The sequence below is a fragment of the Silurus aristotelis genome (genome assembly GCF_946808225.1).
Source record: "Silurus aristotelis genome assembly, chromosome: 25".
Taxonomy (NCBI): Eukaryota; Metazoa; Chordata; class Actinopteri; order Siluriformes; family Siluridae; genus Silurus; species Silurus aristotelis.
In genome coordinates, this window is record NC_139598.1 from 6,148,520 (window position 1) to 6,169,385 (window position 20,866).

Consider the following 20,866-nt stretch of genomic DNA (forward strand, 5'->3'; position numbering starts at 1 on the left):
TCATCTTACTTATGCACACATCAAACACATTTGCTTTTCTTTTAAATAAAAGCCTGTTCTGGTAAAAGATAGGTTATCATTTTTAAATCCTGAACTCTATATAGTGACTAATCAATCAAAAATTCCCAACAAAATATTTCAAAGGCAACTACAAATAGCAGACCCATCTAATCATTATCAGTATTGCTGATGCATGCACACAAGTAAGAGAGTTTCAAGCTGCACTACAACAGACAAGTAGGTACATAAGTTTTACATTCCGCCCAGGCACCTTCAAACATCCTCCCATATGCATCTGCTCAATGAGTAAAGTTTGAAAAAGATTAGAACTAACAACTACAGCTGTCAGATCAGCCATTTTGATAAATGAGTAAAAGACACTGCAATGAAATTACTGAAGAAAAATGGGACAGTGTCCAGTGCTGCTTATGCATCTTAAACATTGTTTGATGCTAGATTGCCTTTATATTTTTCCCTCTTTTGTGTTACTTTGATTAGAGCTGAGTAAATAAACCGGAAAGTATTTTCACAATGTTTGCTCTGCAAAAAATGATCACTGTTACAATGACACCTCTCATGCTGGGTCTGATTGAAGGAGCAGTATTTTATGTTTTACAAACAGCAAGCTAATCCATGTTAGTTCACAATTAGATTAAATGTAAATAATAAAAAAAAACTCTAGGAACTGAGTTCAAAATGAAAGCAAAATTGAAATGTAACTGCACATGCTGCCACTATTGCTACAATATGATCAGGGCCTGAAATCCAATAAATAAAATTTGTTAAGCAGATCAAATAAAATGAGTGTTTTTTAATGATCTAATGCACATCTGGTGTTTGTAAAATGTTTCACATAAGAAGTTAAAGGTAATGAAGAATTTTTTATGTAAATGAAAGATCTGGGTATGTTGCATTTACTGGTTTTGATTCACAATTGAAAAGCGAAATGTGAATTACAATGTGGTCATTCCATTTTTATTTAATATTGAAAGCAGAAAAGTGTGTGTGGGGGGACCTTTTATTGTTTCCGAGCACGTAAAATAGAAAAGACTTTTCTATTCATTTTTTCTCCCAATCTCACAATACCAAATTTGATCAATGTCATAAAAGTGCAAAATATTTCCAATCTAACATCCAATTCTAACCTAGAAGTAATAGTGGATTTCAGTCTTTTCTCAGGAGAAAATGTCCACTTTTTACAAATGAGAAATAATGTTGCAAACTAGAGTAACGTATTCAGAGATCGCAGACAATTTCTTACAATATAGTGTGGGGTAGGGTGGCAGTGTTCGGGTTGTTCTGAGATGAGTGTCTAAAGATTTCGAATATGGCAATAAGACAAGAAAAAGAAGCCAGAATGTTAGCAGAAACCATTGATTGACTATGTGCTGTTGGTTGATAAATTATTTTAAATCTGGATTGCTGAGGAGTTCCACAAACCCAAAAACCTCAAGGTTAAAAAATAACGTACATGGACCCACAACATGCACAGACCATAAATGTTAGGTCAATAATTTTCTCATTGCCGGATGAATATGTAAATGCAATGAATCAGCTTATTATTTACATTTAATTAAAACATTTAATGAAATTAATTAAAAATTCTTTTTATTTGATTTTATTTTTGTTGATTTGTTTTTGTTTCCTTTTTCCAATAATTCTATAACATAAAATGTTGACTAAATTTAAATATTACTCTTTGTATGATCACACATCTAAAAATTTTTATTAAAATTGATTATGCATAAAGTACACAGAAAGAGAAAAAAAATCACCATGAACAGAATTCCACAAAAGGAAATATATATATATATATATATATATATATATATATATATATATATATATATATATATATATATATATATATATATATATATATGTATATATATATATATATGTATATATATATATATATATATATGTATATATATATATGTATATATATATATATATATATATATATATATATATATATATATATATATATATATATATAGAGAGAGAGAGAGAGAGAGAGAGAGAGAGAGAGAGAGAGAGAGAAGGGGGGGAGAAGATGGCAAGAAATTATAAATACGATATATTTGAAATATTTTACAATTTGGGAAATAATGTTTTAAAAACATAGTTACTTTAGATTATTTTTTGTATAAAAAAAAAATGCAACATACACAAACCCAAAAAAATATAAATGTGTAGTTTTTTTTTCATTGTCAAATGAAAATGTAAATGCAATGAATCAGCATTTTTATTTGAATGTAATTTAATATTTTATTAACTTATAATTATTTTTAATATATTTTACTTTTTATTGAATCGTTTTTGTTAGTTCCAAACCAATTCCCCCTTTTTACCCTATAAAATGATTTTGTGAAATAGAATGTTGACTCAATTTGAATATTACTCTTTGTTTCATCACACATATTGGAATCAAATTAAAATTAATTATTAATAGAGTATGCAGAAAAAGAAAAAAAAATACATTTCATCATGAAAAGAACTGACCTGGAAGTATATACAAGATATGCTACAGGCTATTCTCTGCTTATGATGTGCACTCTGAAACCATATTCCTTTTTCATGAAAGATATAATACAAAGTGGATCTACATATGTTGAAATACATTTTGTGATCCTAGACACTAACACCAATCTCTGATCTTTTTATTGCTCAGAAAATTGTCGAGTTTTACTAAATGCACTTCTAAGAGCTCCTGTGCCACCATTTCCTAGCTTACTTTTGCTGCAGTGACCTATTTGAGAAAAATATAGAAACAGAGACATTCACTTACATTCTTCATGTTTGCAAAGATAAAATCGTGGCAATGATTCAAATTCTTGATGTAAAATGCCTACAAGAAACCAATGGAATTTATGGAAATTAAATGAAAATGCTATCCAAATCAGCCACAAGCGCATTAATAAAATCAGGTTTAAATCATAGAACAGCTGGCTAAAGATCAGTCTAGGTTTAAGCCATATCTAATATTGATAACTCTTCAGAAAATATTAGCAGCTTATTCTGAGAGAATGAAATGGGTAGGTTCCCCAAATGTAGGCTCAATTGATAAAGCAATTTGTTTCAATTATTATGCGGCAGCCATAAATTAATCTAAAATTGAAAAATGCTATTAAAACGAAGAGTTATTTGGACGATGGCCCAGACCTGTAAACAACCTCAGTATGACGGAAAAACACAACATCTATATTTCATTTCTGATTAGATTCCTACACTCTGTATAAAGATTGCTCTCCAGTCTTTTTCCCTTACCGGGGTATTTATAATTGATTTCAGCCTAATGCACGCAATATTTCTATTTCCAGAAATCAGTTTGGAAGCCCGATTTTGGATCGCTTGCCACTCATTATTTTGTTTTCTGTAAGTCTGGTTAAAGGTTCAATCATAAATATTAATGATTAGTATACATTTTTTGCTACAGGTTCCACATACATGAAGCTAATGCATTATATTGACAGTGACAGGCTGAGCATTATAAATAATTCCATGGATACTTAGTCATTGTGAAAAACAGTAATACTACATGCTTGGCTGTTTTTCATGGTGGCTGTAACAGTGATTATGGTGAATATATACCTTTGTTTGGAAGTGGCCTCTTCAAATAAATGTCTGCCTTTCTTTTTTCTTAAAAAAATAGATCAGAGTGTGAGTAGAGTGTAACGTGTACAGTAAAAGTGTCATACTAGCTTAGATAAAAGTGAGTGATTGGCATTGTTGACCTGCTCCGTTGCCACAACTTTACCTTTACCCTAAGACTAACGAGAAAAGAGCTATTCACTCACTAGGGTACATTTAAATGGTACTCTCACTGATGTATTGTTTGCCCTCAATATTTTTTTTTAGCATGTGTTGTCTATCCTCAGCTTTTTTCATTCCTCTGTGTTGTTTGGCATCAGTTGCTTTTTTGTAGGAAATGTCTTTTTCACATTGTTTTGTCTATAGGAAATGTCTGATGACATTTCTTGTCTGTAGGTATTATTTGACAGATTATTTTGTCTGTAGGAAATATTTATGCCATTATTTTGTCTGTAGAAAATCCTTTATTTCCAATGTCATTATTGGGTCTGTATATTTCCATATGGTTTTGTTGTTGTCATTGTTTGGCCTCATTGGTATGTCTGTAGGCATTGTTTTGACTGATTATTTTGTCTTTAAGAAATGCCTGGTCATTATTTTGTCTGTGGGAAATGCTCAATGCCATTATTGTGTCTGTATATACAGGTTTACCCTAGAATTGTTCCTGCTGTCACTGTTTATGCAGTGTCTCATTGGCTCAATGAGCCTTATTATATTGTCTGTAACAAACATTTGATAAGATAATTTTGTCTGTAGACATTGTTTGTCTGACAGTTTTGTCTGTAGAAAATGTTTGGTGTCATTTTGTCTGCTTTACTATGTTACTTTGTCTTTGTTTTATTATTACTGTTTTCTAGTCCATGCAATATCTGATTTTTTTTGTCTGTATTTACACCTCTATTCAAATGACATTGATTTTGAAGACATTTTTTTTTAGCATATGTAAATGCAGAGTTAGTAATGTGCTAATTGCTTCATTAAAACTCATCAGGCAGGTCAGAAATTGCCATTAAAGGTATTTCCACCAATTTCCAAAGCTTGTGTTTACATTGAATAAACATTGTCATCTTTTAACAAAGAAAGGCTATAAAATCATAAGACTGAAATAAAATATAAATATGTGATGCTCCCAGCTGCTGATTTGTTCAAAATCTATTTAGGAAATTGTATTTGAGGGGACGAGTGGAAGTAAAGAGTTAATTAAACAAATTCTGGAAGTAAATGTGGCAAACAACATTTGAAACTGAAGCTGAAAGAGAATAGCTTGTTTAATAGGACAAAGTTTTGAAACATTATCCACTTCAAGAAATGCAAGCATAAGCTTTTGTACATTGTTGTTACCAAGTACTAATACCCCAATACAATTACATCTAATGTAAAGGGGTGTAACATGTTTTTGTGATTATATCTGGGAGAAAAAGACATAAACAAGGCACAGAAGTAGCTTTGTTTCTGTTTAATTTTACTCGTATACAATACAAATTACAATAACCATAAACGAGACTATATACAATGAAAAAGGAGAATAAAAAAGAAATAATCGGCAACTAGCTCAGTGAAATGCAAACTGTACAGAGATAAAAAGTGGAGGTGGACTACACATAGTGTTTTTCGGAACAGTGTACACGGGAGGTGGTAGATCATTGGTTAAGGCTCTAGATTACTGATCAGAAGGTCGGGGGCTCAAGCCTTGGTATCGCCAAGCTGCCACTTTTGGGGCTCCTGTGCAAGGCCCTTAACCCTCAGTGCTCAAGGGATACTGTTTAATGGCTGCTCTCTGACCCCAGCTACTAACATCACTGGAAAATGTAAAGAAAAAATGTCACTATACCGTAAAGTAGATATGACAATTCTAAAGCACCTTTTAACTTTTTTGACAGCTGGCTAGTGGTAGAGGTCTACAGTGAAGAAAGGAATGTACAGAAGAATCCAAGCAGGAAGTTTTTAATACAAAACTCTTGTACAAACAGAGTTAACAATCTCAAAACACCACTTGTCTTAATGCGTATTAAGTATTTTTGTCTGTATGTATTTTGGCCTAATTATTTTCTTATTTAATCTTACTTAATATTTAATTACTTTGAACTTGCTCAGATTTATTATTTTGTCTTATGTTTTGTGTTTGGTGACATTATTCTGTCCTTGCTAAAATAGTTTTTCTCTCACTATTTGGTCTGTAGAAAATGTTTGTTAATTTTATTTATCTATAGGAAATGTTCCATTAGTCCCATTTTGCCTGCTTGACATCATAACTTTGTCTCACTGTATTGTTTATACAAAATACAGTTTACACTGTATTGTTTATACAATAGATATATATATATATATATATATATATATATATATATATATATATATATTGTATTTAAAGTACAAAATGTGATTTAAATAAACTTATTATTATTATTATTATTATAATTATTGAGAATATTAATGCTAAGAAACAATAATAAAAATAAGCTTCATTTTTATAATTAGGACAAATTCATATAGTCTGTTTAAAGCCCGACATGTTTTTTTTCTCTTAACATTTTCCTTGTCCTTATCATTTCCTGAAAGCATCTCTTGTCCTGTCAAGCCTCCATAATACAGCATGATTGATTTGAGACAGGTACCTGGATGACAAATAAATGTGCTGTAAAATACAAAAAAGGCATTAATTTAGCGTGGGCAAGACACATGTCCTTATGACAAAAGAGGGGGACATTTGTCAGGGAGTACCACAGATGGCCCTGCTGGAGTATTTGACAAATTAGCCTCAGCTTGCCTGTAGTGTGTGGCATTGTTAATCTGCAAGCGTTTGGCAAGCGATGCACACAGCGTTTCCCCCTGCTTTCCTTTTAATGACCTTCAAAACGTCGTCTATTATTCATCGCAAACATCCTGGCAAGTGTTCTGGTGCTAATAACTAATTAAGCCATAAACGTCTAGCCTTTTTGTGTTGCACTACATTTCATGTGTAAATATTTCATGTTACATCGATCCCTGCTCATTGTAGTCTTTTTCCCCCTAATTACAGTGTTAGTCTTTAAACTTGTATTTTATTATTAATATGCATATATGCATAATATATGTTCCTTTTAGTCCAAAAATGAGGGCTATTATCCAAGGCTTGTTGGGTGGTATATGTATTTTAATCATAGCTTATAGCTGCTAATTGAACACTTGCATATCAAATTTGTACATGAGTAAATCTTATGGCACAACAAGAGTGCAAATTCCTCAGTCCTTTCCTATATTTCAAATGTCTGGTGTCTGGTGAGCTGTACATTTGAACAAATTGCTAATTTGTGTAATCATAAAAATTTAGTGGTGGGCCGTCAGGGCCAGCAAGGTCTCTTCTGCTGGCCTAAACCCTATCAGGATCACTGACTTACATTTAAATTATTTATGTTTTTTTGTCCATGAATATGTATTAAATTATTCCCAATAGTCTATTCTATTCATTTCAAAGCTGCAAGGAACAGTGCCACCAGGTGTAAATTGGAGTTTCTATCCAATTAGATTACAGCCGTCACATCACGTATTGCCAGAAGGCCAGCAGAAATGAAAATTGCAGGCTCTTGGTAGAATCAAATTTTGTTTGCTTAAAACTGTTGCTTTAACCATTGAGATTGTAATTTAACCACAGTGAGGCCCTCTAGCTGGCATCCAATCACGTCAGCATTTTCACGCCCTTAGATTGGATAATCAGAAGCGAACTAGTCAGAGCCAGCAAACGGCAGCTGTAGCAAATTGCACAACCAAAAATATATTGTATTTGGATTTATTAGCTGTTTTATTCCACATTGGCTGACAGAGAAGAAGAAATTGATTTGGTCACAGATACAATTACAAATACATTTACAATATGAACTTGCTAAGAAAAGCTGGACATTGTGTTAAACACACAAATTGCCTTAATTTCAAATTCCCTAGTAAAAAAACATTCCATAAAAAATGCACATAAAATGCACAGAAAACCCTGGGTCATTTGATGGGGTTGATATTGATGCTTCTGCCAGAGATTATGTATGCAGGTAGTTTATCTGTGGCTGCAGTGAAAGGAGACTTGTTAAGTTGAACTAATTGGGTTTCTTGCTTCAGTAATGACATTCATTCTCACTGCATGAGATACCTGTCTGTGATGCAGCTTTATACTGTCTTTCGCCATAATGTTTATGGTTTCATTAACCGTGGTGTCATAATAATGGAATTAATAGGTGGACTGATTCAGGTGGGACACCACTGAAGGCCTATATATATATATATATATATATATATATATATATATATATATATATATATATATATATATATATATATATATATATATATATATATATATATATATATAATTAATAATAAAAAATATATGTTACAGTTGATAAGGGACAGCAAAATAGACTTACAACTATAATGAATTTCCTATTTACACTATTTGTTAACCATTTATACAAGGAAATAATTTAACTAAAATAAATAGTTTCCCTTTTGAATTTTGTTCCTGTTTGTTTGTTTCTAGAATTGCAGTACTTGAGACCAATCTTTTTGAAGGTCTCTCTCTTTTCACGGTCTTGACCACAATTGGATTTGGTCTTGTATCAGTTTCAGATTAAGAGGGCTCGGGATTTAATTTCAAGACCGGTCAAGACCACACCTGCAGGGACATCACTAAATTGCCAGTGGATTGTCTGATTTATTGTTAACATCACTGATGTGATTAGAAGTAAAACGTCCTGCATCAAATACAACCAATAACTTGATCATAATTCAATTTCTTTTGTTTCTGTTATTCCTGGGTCAGAAATGAATGGAGGATTGGATAAAAAAATGTCACTGAAATGAATACAAATGGTAAAAATTCAAGATATGAAAAAAAAAAAATCATGATTGTTCAGGGCAAGAGAGCTGTTTTAATGAATATGAGCATAATTGCAAACAAATTTTTTTTTTACACAAACTTTCACAAAACAATAAATTGAAATTACATGACTTACATCTTAGACACAAGTTTTTCTATTTTGGGCATGAAACAGCAAATCTAACAGTTTCGATTGCAAACATATTTAAAAAAGTGGCAACTTTTTCATGTAGTTTACACTCTTAATGAATGTTTATTAGTATCAACAAATTAATTAGGTTTTGGTTATGTAGGGATTATGTTCTTCTTTTTCTTTTGGCTGCTCCCGTTAGGGGTTACCACAGTGGATCATCCGTCTCTGTACCACGGTGTCCTCTACATCTGCCTTGGCCTTCCTCTTTTCCTCCTGCTTGGCAGCTCCATCATCAGCATTCTCTTACTGATATACCCCATGTTTAATTATTTTTTTTTTTCATTTTTGTGTCATTATCATGTTTTTTGTGTTTTGTCCTTTTAATGTCACTTGACAAGCAGAAAGGACAAAATACTGATCACATGTATTCACAGTGCAGGCGGTAATTGAGTCAATTGTGCACATTACAATTGTTTACATTAACAATGACCTTTTTGGTTTATCATCATTAAAAATGTTTATTTTTTATTTTTATTTTCATTTATGACCTCATCATGGTAATGAATGATTGTACATGTGGACATTGTCTTGCCTTAACAGCTCTCCCTTTTGGCTTAGAATAATGAGGTATTTCCATATTCTCCACCTCTCCACCTACAAGAGTCGTGATTTCCATTCTAGTTTCGCTGTCACTCGTTTCTGCGTTTTTGTGTTTCGCAGAGCCTCTGAGACGTCGGCTGCTCTCGCCATCGACATCTGTTAGTGCTTGTGATTTGGTCCTGATCCAAATCTAAGTCTCTTGGGCCCCTCTGTGCTCTTTCATGAGGCATTTGGTCCTGATTTATCGAGAATGAGGGAACGGCATGAGCTTTCTTGCCATGTAATTGTTGCCAATTTACGCAAAAGCATCTCGCGTTGTAATTACAAACCGGTAAAGCACCGCATAACCAGAGTGTGTCGCTTCGCTTAGCCTGTATTCATTTGCTTAAATTGAGCTTCTCATCAGCATACCAAGATTAATAAAGGTTGCATGAAGTAAAACGATAAATACTACGATTAGTGAGCATAATAAAAAGGCATTTAAGGGACAGAGTCTTGCCAAAATCACTTCAAGTGTTTAACCAAAAAAACTCTGAATGACTGCAAATACATCATTCGTTTCTAATCATTGACTAGACTACAGAATGTGGACAAAGATGTAGACACCTTATTATATGATTTGTATGTGCAAATATCCCATTTACCATTTAGTGCCCATTTGCTGTTATAATAACCTCCACTCTTCAAGGAAAATTTTCAATTAGATTTTCAAGAATGGATGTAGAGATTTGTGCTCATTTAGCCACATGTTAGTACAGTGAGGTACAAGGGTATGAGGGTGATGGGGCCTGGGTTTAAGTCAGCATTGAAATTCATCCTGAAGGTTGTTCTATTCGGATGAGGCCAGAGCTCTTTTGCAGGCCACTCAAGATTTTCCACTCTAACCCATGCACAAGGGTGCTGTCATGCTGGGACATGTTTGGGTCTTCTACTGTAGTTCAAGTCATAGAAACTATTTAATGGTAATGCATTTAAAAACATCCTACACAATTGTGTAAATCCAACTTTGTAGTTACAGTTTGGGGCAGAACCACATACATTATTGTTGGAAAAGCAGGTATATGGTTTTGACCATTTAGTCTCTTTCTTTTGCTGTTAAAATATTAATGATCCCATGTGCATGTTTGTGATTTTAAATCTTTTCAGGGATTTTTTTATTTTTAAATTAAATACACTATATGTGTATACCTGACCATCAGACTCCTGCTTTCTAAGCATTAAGCTTCACATTTATTCTCCCTATTGAGCTTTTATAATAACCTCCACTCTTCTGGGAAGACTTGCAACTAAATATTGGAGCCTGGGGGATTTGTGTCCATTCAGCCATAAGAGCATTAGTGAGGTCAGACACTGATGTCATGTGAAAAGGCCTGGGATGCAGTCAGTGTTCCATTTTATTTCAAAGCCGTACAGGTCAGGATTCTGCACAGGACACTTGAGTTCTTCCACTCCATTCTCGGCGAACTATGATTTTATGGGGCTCGATTTGGTCCCAGGAGTGCTGCTAGGCTGTAACAGATTTGGGCTCTTGAGAAGGAAAATTATATAATACTACAACATCTAAATACATACAGAGTGCCTTCAGGTGGCTCAGTGATCAGGTATATTTTTTATTTATTTTTTGCCATATTATGAAGAACACAGTAGCTAAAAAGGGAAAAAAGGAAACGTATTTGAGAATATCTTTAGGAAATAAAGCATAGTGAAAAGTATAGATATTTGCATGTAATGTGCTTGAAATATTGTCTCAAAATTTATTTCTTGTCTGAACCTTAAATATAATATCAATTTTTAAAAATGCTTTTCTAAAATACGAAATACTTTTTAATCATTTTCATCTTTTTTATATAAAGTAACATTTAAATTGTAGTCTTCTAATCTTACTATGAATGTACTTTAAAGTTTTGATAGCTAGAAAATCAAACCTCTAACGTCCCAGATCTCGAAATGGCTCTGTATCTACACCAAACCTTAAAAATTCAAAACGCATACTCAGAGTTTTGAGCCTGATTGTGTATATACGTAACTGCAAAAAAAAAAAAAAATAATAAAATAAACACAGTACAAAAGAGCATCTTTCATCTACAGATTGCAAAACTTGTGCATTCACAAAGCCGACATCAGAAGCAACTCTTCCTAAGAGTTTGAGATTCCACAATGATACACACTCTATTCTCTTTGAGGATCATGTAGCTGGTAAAAGTGGATGACATGATGTAAAAAAAAAACACACATGACACAAAGGAATAGAGACGGATATCTAGAATTGTCCTTGAATCTGAATTCGGATCATCTCTTTCTGCCCAGAATGCCTTCTTACGAATGATTGCATCATAAAACAATTGTGGCTTTTAGATGCAACAAAGCCATTATGTACTTTGAAGAAGAAAAAAAAAGGAAAGAAGGCCTCATTGGAAGGCTCTTATATGCTATTCATTTCACAATGAGGGGGCTTATTTTTTAGAGATCAATTTGATGCTTAACAAAAATCTTTTCAATTCCATCAATTGAGTGTGTCATATAATGTTGGGGGAAAGCAGATGCAGGTATAGATGGTTTTATTCACAGTGCACACATGACACAAAAATACAACAAAATGCAACACAAAATAACTACAGAAGGAAAAGCAGTAACCATCAGCTGTACCATGTTCTACTGACAACAACTTTGGAAGAGAATCTAAAGAGTGTAGTGTAAAGTGAGTCTTTATATACACTATATGGACAAAATATTTTGGACACCTGGCCATAAGATTCGTATTTGCTTTTTGAACATCCTATTCACCATTTATTCCCAATTTGCTGTTATAATAACCTCCACTCTTTTGAGAAGACGTTTCACTAGATTTTAAATTGTGGTTGTGAAGACCTGTGCTCATTCAACCACAAGGGTTTTGGTAATGTCAGGTACTGCTGTAGGGTGAGGAGACCTGGGGTGCATTCAGTGTTCCAATTCAACCCAAAGGTGTTCAATAGGGTTTGAGGTTCAAGCTCTATAGCAAAGCACTCAAGATTTTCTACTCCATCCGATGTAAACTGTATCTACTTGGAGGTCACTTTGTGTACATGAGCATTGTCATTCTGGAACAGGTTTGGGTCTCCTAAGGTGAAGAGAAAAAGTAATGCTCTCACATCCAAAAAATGACACTGTGTTGTAACAGTATAGCCGATAACCACATGGAGCTGAAAAAGTCCCAATACTTTTTTCCAGATAGTGTGCTTATTACAAGAAAATGTGTTTCTGGTGTAGAAAGTCATGTGACATGTAATTGGAAGCTGCAGGGGATAGTGGGAAACATAGTCCCATTGCAAAAAACCTCACATATAGTAGGAACAGTAGGAAGTAGGAAGTAGTATTTGAACTCGGAAATACATTTAGAATGTTCTGAAGTGGGAAGTCTCGGCTTTTACATTATCAGCTTATAATAATATATAATTTGTAGTCTAAAGATTAGTCAGGATGTGTGACAGATATTTAACCAAAATCCTCCAACACAGTCAGTTATACAGAAGGTAAAAGCTGTAAAAAAAAACCTTCAAATGAACTTGAATGCTCCATGTACATTGTGTTAATTAGTTTTTTGATTTGCAATTGAGAAACAAAATGTGATTTACGATGCCTTCATCATTTTCTTTTTTTATTTAATTGTTAAAACAGAAAAAATACGTAAATGGCTTTTGATCGTTTTTGAACATAACACATGAAGAAAAAATAGATACCAAATCACGAGATCTGGACAGACACTGAGCCTCACGTGTGCACCCACATCTTTTATTAATGTATTGTATTAATATTCTCTAGTTATTGAATTACACGAAATGTAATAATCAAAATCTCACAATCCCAAATACGATTAATGCTCAGTTTGTGCACAGAATAACACTGTATGAAGAGGACATGTGACAGGCTTTGGAGCAGAATGTATTAAGCCACTGATGGATTTTGTACTAATTATTGATCAGTTTACATTTGAATTGTTCCAGATTCCTGCAAAAAGAATATCTCAACGTAAAAAACAAAAATAAGATGGCAAGAAGGTCCGTGTACCTTCTGGTCATTCAATTTTCATTTTAGATAGAGCATATGAAAAATGAAAAACAACTGTTATTTAAATTTTCTTCTAATACTTTAGAACAAACATATAAAAAAACAAGTAAATTCTCCATGTACATGCACCAAGTACTCTGATATTGAAGAAGACAAAATTCCTTTTTTTTTGCCATTCTAACATCATATTAAAGTGAGATATGGATGCAATAAAAATCTATGTAAAATCGTTTATACCCAATAAAAGAAAATGATGCGTTTTAGGTAACGCAACTACCTTTATGGACTATATAAGCTCCGCCCACATCTAATTTGAAACTGCTAGCCTAGCATGGCGTTGGTGTTGGTGTATTTTTTTATTAGAGTAAAATTAAAATAATATTACTTTTTCATTTTTTAAGATTTCTTTTCTAAAATGAAAATTGAATGAACAGAAGATACATGGTTCATACAGGGACCCAACATAGACCTTAAAAAACTTATATATTTTATGCTTTAATAAAAAAAAAGAAGAAATAAGTCATTTTCTCTGTTCTTGTGTGTGTTTAGAAACATACACAATCTATTTCATCCTTTATCTGCTTTCAATATTAAATCCTAATTAAATAAAGCCATCGTAATTCATATTTTATTTTTCAACTGAAAAATCAAACAATTAATAAATGCAACATACACAGATTTTAAACCTTTAAATGCACAAAGCCATCTATTATAAGGAATTAACGCTTCCAGAAGTGGCATTGGCACATGCCTGGATCCTCTACAGATCAGATGCTAGTGAAGTCCTTATCTCAGCAACACTGTTACTGATATAAAGCAAGATGAGAATGTTCAGCCAGCTCTCATGGGTCCTTTAATCAGATGTTTGTATGTGGCTTTCTTCCAAAAAAAAAAGAGAGACAAAAGAGTGAAAGTGATTAAAGATCAAAAGTCACAAAGGCTCGTCCTCTGTTCTTTTTTATATATAAGTGACTTTAACTCAAAATGAAAGCTGGAACTTTTGTTTTATTTATTCACTTTAATTAAAATCACAAATTATGCACTTGTGTTGTATTTCAGCTTTTTGTGCAAATGGGTTGATGTGATTTTCATTGTCAAACCAAAAAATAAGTCTTCATATAGTGAATACCCCCCCCCCCCCCCACCTTGGCAACAGCCAAGCCACAATTAAAATCATAATGATCACATGCTTTTGATCATTTTGATATTTAACATAAACCTTAACTGGCACTAAAACTATATTTTCAGGGTTTTATGCATTGTGTTGCTACTAAACGATTAGCTGATTGGATGACGACATAAACAATTTGTTGTTCCTGTTAGCGTGGAAGGTGAGTGTATTTTTATTTAAATATTTCACAAAACATGATCACAGGGCATGCCTCTAGTCTAAACCTTGGCACTCAGGTTTAACTGAGGCATCCACAGGATGACCTATATGTTAGGACAGTATATGATAAATTGACCATGGCAGTAAGAAAAAATAAACTGAAATAAACACATACAGTATATTCCAGTCATCGCTGGAAAACATGCATTTTGTTATTTTGCAACCTGAACAGCTGCATTTGCATTTCAAGGTTCCGTTTTTTAAAAGCAAAAATGCTAAAAGCCCCCCTCCTTGTCCTTTGCCGTACAATATATGCCCCAGAGCCGAAAAAGATCAAATGCTGACTATTTAATGCAACGTTTCAAGAATATCTTTCTAAAAAAATGCACTGAATATTTTATACACTTCCCTCAAGTGCACTTATTACACTCGAGTACAAAACTAATACAAGTCATCATATTCACTTACAAACCTCGACACGTAAAAAAAAAACCTTAAAGAGTGATGACCAAAAAGTGATTTATGTCTGTGTTAAGAGCTCTGTTTATTTTCCACAACTCTTACCACTTCATGTCTTTTTAATCAGGATTTTTTCCCTCCAAACCCTCATAATTTTTTTTTGTTTAAAGCCCTGACTTGGGGCTCATTCAACAATAATAAAAACATAGAAATACTCTCTGGTAATGAATCGTGGTGTAATTGCCAGTGGCCCAAATCTGTTAGTGATTGGGTGCTAGAAGTCTAAAGAGCTTCCACAAATGCATTGTCCTCTTCCTCTTTTTGAATTTGCTGCTAGAAGGCTGCACATCTTAATTAATATTTGAGAAAGAAAAAGTCATGGAGCCTAATGCTCTAATGGCCATTCACAATACATATACATTACTCGATATTTATAGCAGTGATATCTCTGACTACTAATCACCTGTTGTTGTTTTATAGTCTGTTATCACTAATATTTATAACTGTGTTTAATTAAACTGTAAACGGATCATCGAATACTTGAAGTAATCTACCTCGTTAGCATTTTATAGACTCTTTCACTTTTATTGTTGGCCTAATATTATCCTACACTGTAAATACATTTCTAACGTTGACATGGTAACATTTATGTTCCAAATACTATGAAGTCGTATTGGAATGTAACTTTACAATCAGAAAACATGCACAAAAATATGGATGTATGGATGTATGGATAGATAGATAGATAGATAGATAGATAGATAGATAGATAGATAGATAGATAGATAGATAGATAGATAGATAGATAGATAGATAGATAGATAGATAGTCTATCTTTAATAGATAGATTGGTCACACTTTAATGTTTCAGTTCATCAAACTAATTAAAATATTAGTAAAAGATAACACAAGTAAATACAACCTTCAGTTTTTAAATGAAAGTTTTTATTATTATGGGAAAACTAAATCCAAAACTACATGGCCCCTGTTAAAACTGTGGTTTGTCACACCTGAGTTAAATTTCTATAGCCACACCCAGGCCTGATTACTATACTATAGACTATAGACCTCACATACATCAGCACCTGACTTTAGTAACAGCTTTGTGGCTGATTAACATGAATGTCCACATGCAAGTGCATACTCCAAAATCTAGTGGAACATCTTCCCAGAAGAGTCAAGCGAATTTTAAGAGCAAATTGGGTCTAAGTGTAGAATGCGATGCTCAAAAAGCACATACCATACTTATGTCCGGTTGTCCACAAACCTTTTTGTAGTATAGTGTATCTATACTTAACTCAAGGATGATTTTCAGGCAATCTTTACACCTCTGGAATATAGTTTTATTCACAAAGCAAAGAAACAACATAAACTGAGTATGGCATTGCAGGCTTAAAATATGTAAATAAATAGTAAGGTTTTATAAATATGTTTGTGTGGGCGTATGTGTGTGTGTGTGTGTGTGTGTGTGTGTGTGTGTGTGTGTGTGTGTGTATAAAAAGTTCGCCCCATATTGTAATTATTACACAATCAAGAGTACCTCATGATATAACACATTGCGCAATGAAAATAATTTGTATTGTCTATTAATAGATATTAAATTTTTGCTTTCATGTAATACAAGAAACAAGAAGTGGATGAAAGTGCAAAGCTTGACTATTAGGCAAACCAACATGGATGAGCAACAATCATTAAAGGCCAAACCAAAGAAAAAGTGTTTATTGAACAGTCAGTATATAGTATATAACTGCTAATTATAGGTGACAAGAAACAGGTGAGTGATCAGTGACATGTTACTCAGTCATGTGAGAAGCCAGGGCTAAAAGGGAAGTTTGCCTGGTTATAATCCTGGCATCCAGTTTGATATCACAACCAGCCATTAGAGTTTAGCAGAGACATCCATGATTATTACGTCTGGTTCATATTTGCCATACAGATATTATGCTATTATGCATCAGCTCTTAATCCGATTCCAAAACACAAGTCTTAATGTGGCCCAAGCTGAGACTGATGTCTTGTTTTTGCTCTTGTTGTCTCTTTGCAAAACATCCGTAAAAAGGGGTTTGTGTTCTCTGTGATAGATCTCTCAACTTAAAAACATAGGTGATGAATTAGCAATTAGTGATTTTGACCAAACAATTTAATAAAGACTGTGTTTTGCAGTGCCCCAATTTTCCCCAAACCCAAATGGTTGCCATTTTTAATGAATCCAGAGCACTCACAGTGTTGCTGCTTTGTTATTTTTTTTTTTCTTTTCTTTGTTCATATCTTTTTGTTTCAGCAGATACTCACTCAGCGAGCCATGACTCACCACTATTCAGTGCTGTTTCTTAAGTGTCTGTAATTTAGTCCTAGCCCCTGGCTGTTTTTAGGTTACATTTTGTAGCCGCTGTGTTGCTGAATTATAACAGTTTAAAGCACATCCCTCAAACGTCTGTTTTCACGAGCTACTGCCAAAAATCCCTTTTGCAATTTGAACCCACGGTTTAATATTAGTCGCTGCCTCAGATGCTCCAATGGAACACAGATTGTCTCATACTAATTTGTGCACAGGGAAAAACTCTGCCCAGTGTTAGGAAAATAAACGGACCCACCTAATTGCTTTTTAAGTATAATAGTAGTAGCAACCTAGTTTATAATTAAATGCTTTAAATATAATATATATTTTATACTATAATACAATAATATATATTTTTACTGTTATACTTTTAAACACAAATTAATTACATTTCATGATTAATATTATCATCAGAATTTCCACAAATATAGGTTTGAATAAAGCTTTATAAATGAACTAACACAACCTAACGTTATTTTTTTTAAGTTGAGTGAAGACTTGAAAATTTGTACCGAAACAAAGATGAAAGAGTTTTGCACTCTCAGTGAGCACCATCTTCTCCATCATATCATTATCTAAGGTTTAGAAGTCCTTGCCAGACAAATTATGGTAAGTTAAGATGGATAAGGATCCAATTTGAGACAAATTAGGGATAATACAAACAAAAGTAGAACAAATTAGACTAATAATGGACTAAAATAGACTGAATATATGCTGCATAATAGACTTGGATTTATAAAAACTTTCAATTGTGCTCTGTTTTGCGCATTATATTGCTCCAAACTGATATTATTTTTAGAATTACGAGTAATAATAATAATAATAATAATAATAATAATAATAATAATAATAATAATAATCCTATTAGTATGCCTAAGAAACACTATTCCTTTATATAGTTAAAAAACAAAACAAAACAAAAAAAGAAAAAAACACTAAAAAACACTACTGGCATGATGAGTGATTATTATATTGTGAAAACTAGCTGAATTAATTTTGCTTTATTTTCAAATTAATTAATTAATTAACGTTAATTTATTATTAATTAATTAATTAATTAATAATTTAATTAACAATCTAGTAGTCTAATGCCACCCTGACCAGACAATTACTAAGGGTGAGTAAAGGAATGCTCTACATTAATGTTAATGGACATAATGTTTGTTTGTTTATTCACACAAAAGTAAAAATCAGCCTTTTTTTTAAATCATAATTATATATACACTATATGGACAAACGTATTAGGACACCAGTCATTTCTAGCCATACAGGATGTGGGTTTTCCACAAAGTAGTATTGGATGCAGTAGCATTAAATTTAACCTTTACTTGCACTAGGAGACCGAAACATTTTCCAGCATCACAATGCCTTTGTGCACAAAGCCAGCTGAATGAAGACATGCTTTATATGGAATAAAGAGGAAGATCTTGAGTGGCCTGCTATAGAGCTCTGACCTCAACCCTGTTAAACACCATTGAGATAACTTGGAATGCTGAATGCTTCCTCACCTTGCATCAGTACATAACTTTTCTAGTGTCCCATCTGGCTGAATGAGCTCAAGTCTCCACAAGCATACACCAAAAATAGTGGAACATTTTTCCAGAGTAGTTGAGGTTATTACATATGAATCTTATGGCCAGGTGTCCACAAACGTTTGTCCAATTATTGTATGTACTGATTTGGGTTGTATCTGTTCATTCTGAAGAATGAATTTGTAATCAACTGCATCTCTAATATATGGTTTGTATATAACAATTCCCAATGTGTTAGATGCTCCTGTTTATATTGCATATCATCTGCTCTGATCATCAGTTATGTAACCTGCTTTAGATGTTCAGCTTACTATATACTGACACATCCTAATTGGAAACATCTTTGCAGGGAATTAGAGCCAGTGTCTCCTTGGATAAAGATACCGCAGCTTGGGTTGTCTGTCAACCCTGATTTATGTGTGAGGTGTAAAATAATAACAAAAATAAAAAGTGAAGTGAAAAAAGCTTTGGAATGCATGCATTTCAGGACAAGCAAGAGCGATCACCTTTGTGTTGTAATTTTGGTTTATTTACTAAGAACATGAGGAGAGCTTGAGAGTGAATATCATTTGATGCATTACATCAATTTTACCTCTTTGATGGATTAGATCAATTTTACTTCTGCAAGACTGCCTCATTTTTGTATTCTCTTAATCACATGCCATCCTTCATCTCTGATTTCGACATGTACACATGCATTCTCCATCAGGAGGATCCCAGAGCATGGAACAGACCTTCAGGTTAGAGTGTATCAGGAATGTTAATATTTATCCTTGATAGGATTTTCTTTTTTTTCTTTTTTTATCATTTTTTTTATAAATAAATGTTAGGGCTGCATTGCATTATGAAATTTAATAAGGCATACTGGATTATTGAGACAAAACATGGCAAATATTACAGTACATGAGGGAAAACAATTGTTTATTAGCTAATTTAATGAGATGGGTGTTGTCTAGTCACAAACACCATGACTGACACCAATGCAATGACACACACACACACACACACACACACACACACACACACGCACAGCTGACTATCCTTGAGGACATGTGTAAGGGCATGACAGCAGGACCATCTGGTATTTAAGTAGACTAAGAATAAAACCTCCTCCTCATCATTATTTCTTCACTTCTTACTTCAAGACAGCTTAGTAGGACAATTGCAGAGCATCTTTTTTAGACTAATGCCTTTTGATGCATGATTGACAAAGAAAAAATAGGGGCTAATAATATACATTGTAAAAACATACGGTATGTATATATACATTGTGGGCACCTGACCATAAGACCATAAGTATGTGATTTTGAGCATCCTATTTCACATTTAGTCCACGTTAGGTGTAATCGCCACTCTTCTGGGGAGGATGGTAAATTAGATTTCGGAGTGTGGCTGTGGAGATTTGTGCTTGTTTAGCAATTAAAGTGTTAGTAAAGTCAGGTACTGATGGAGGGTGAGGAGGCCTGGGGTGCAGTCAGCGTTTTAATTTATTCCAGTTCAGTAGCGTTGAGGTCAGAGCTTCGTAGCAGGCCACTCAAGATCTTCCCCTCCAACCCATGTAAGTCATATATTCATGGAACTCACTTGGAGCACAGGGGCATTGCCAAGGAACGGGTTTGGATCTTCAAGTTCAAGTGAAAGGCAAATTTAATGCAACTGTATCATAATACATCCTATATCATTGTGTATCTTCAACTTAGAAAGAACCACATACATATGTATGGGTGGAAAAGTCAGCTGTCCTAATAGTTTTGTCCATATAGTGTTATATTAAAGAACATTAAAGCAAAATATCGGAACAGGCCAGTATATCCTAAATTAGATTAGATTATGAACATTGTTAGGACATTAGAGGTAAATCTGAGCCAAATCACAGCTAATTAGAAAAAATTGGAGGACAAGCAGACTAAACAGAAAGGAGCATTAGACAATTTATAGCCTATTTGCTGCTTATATGACCTAATTACAACAAATTAAGCACTAATGTACT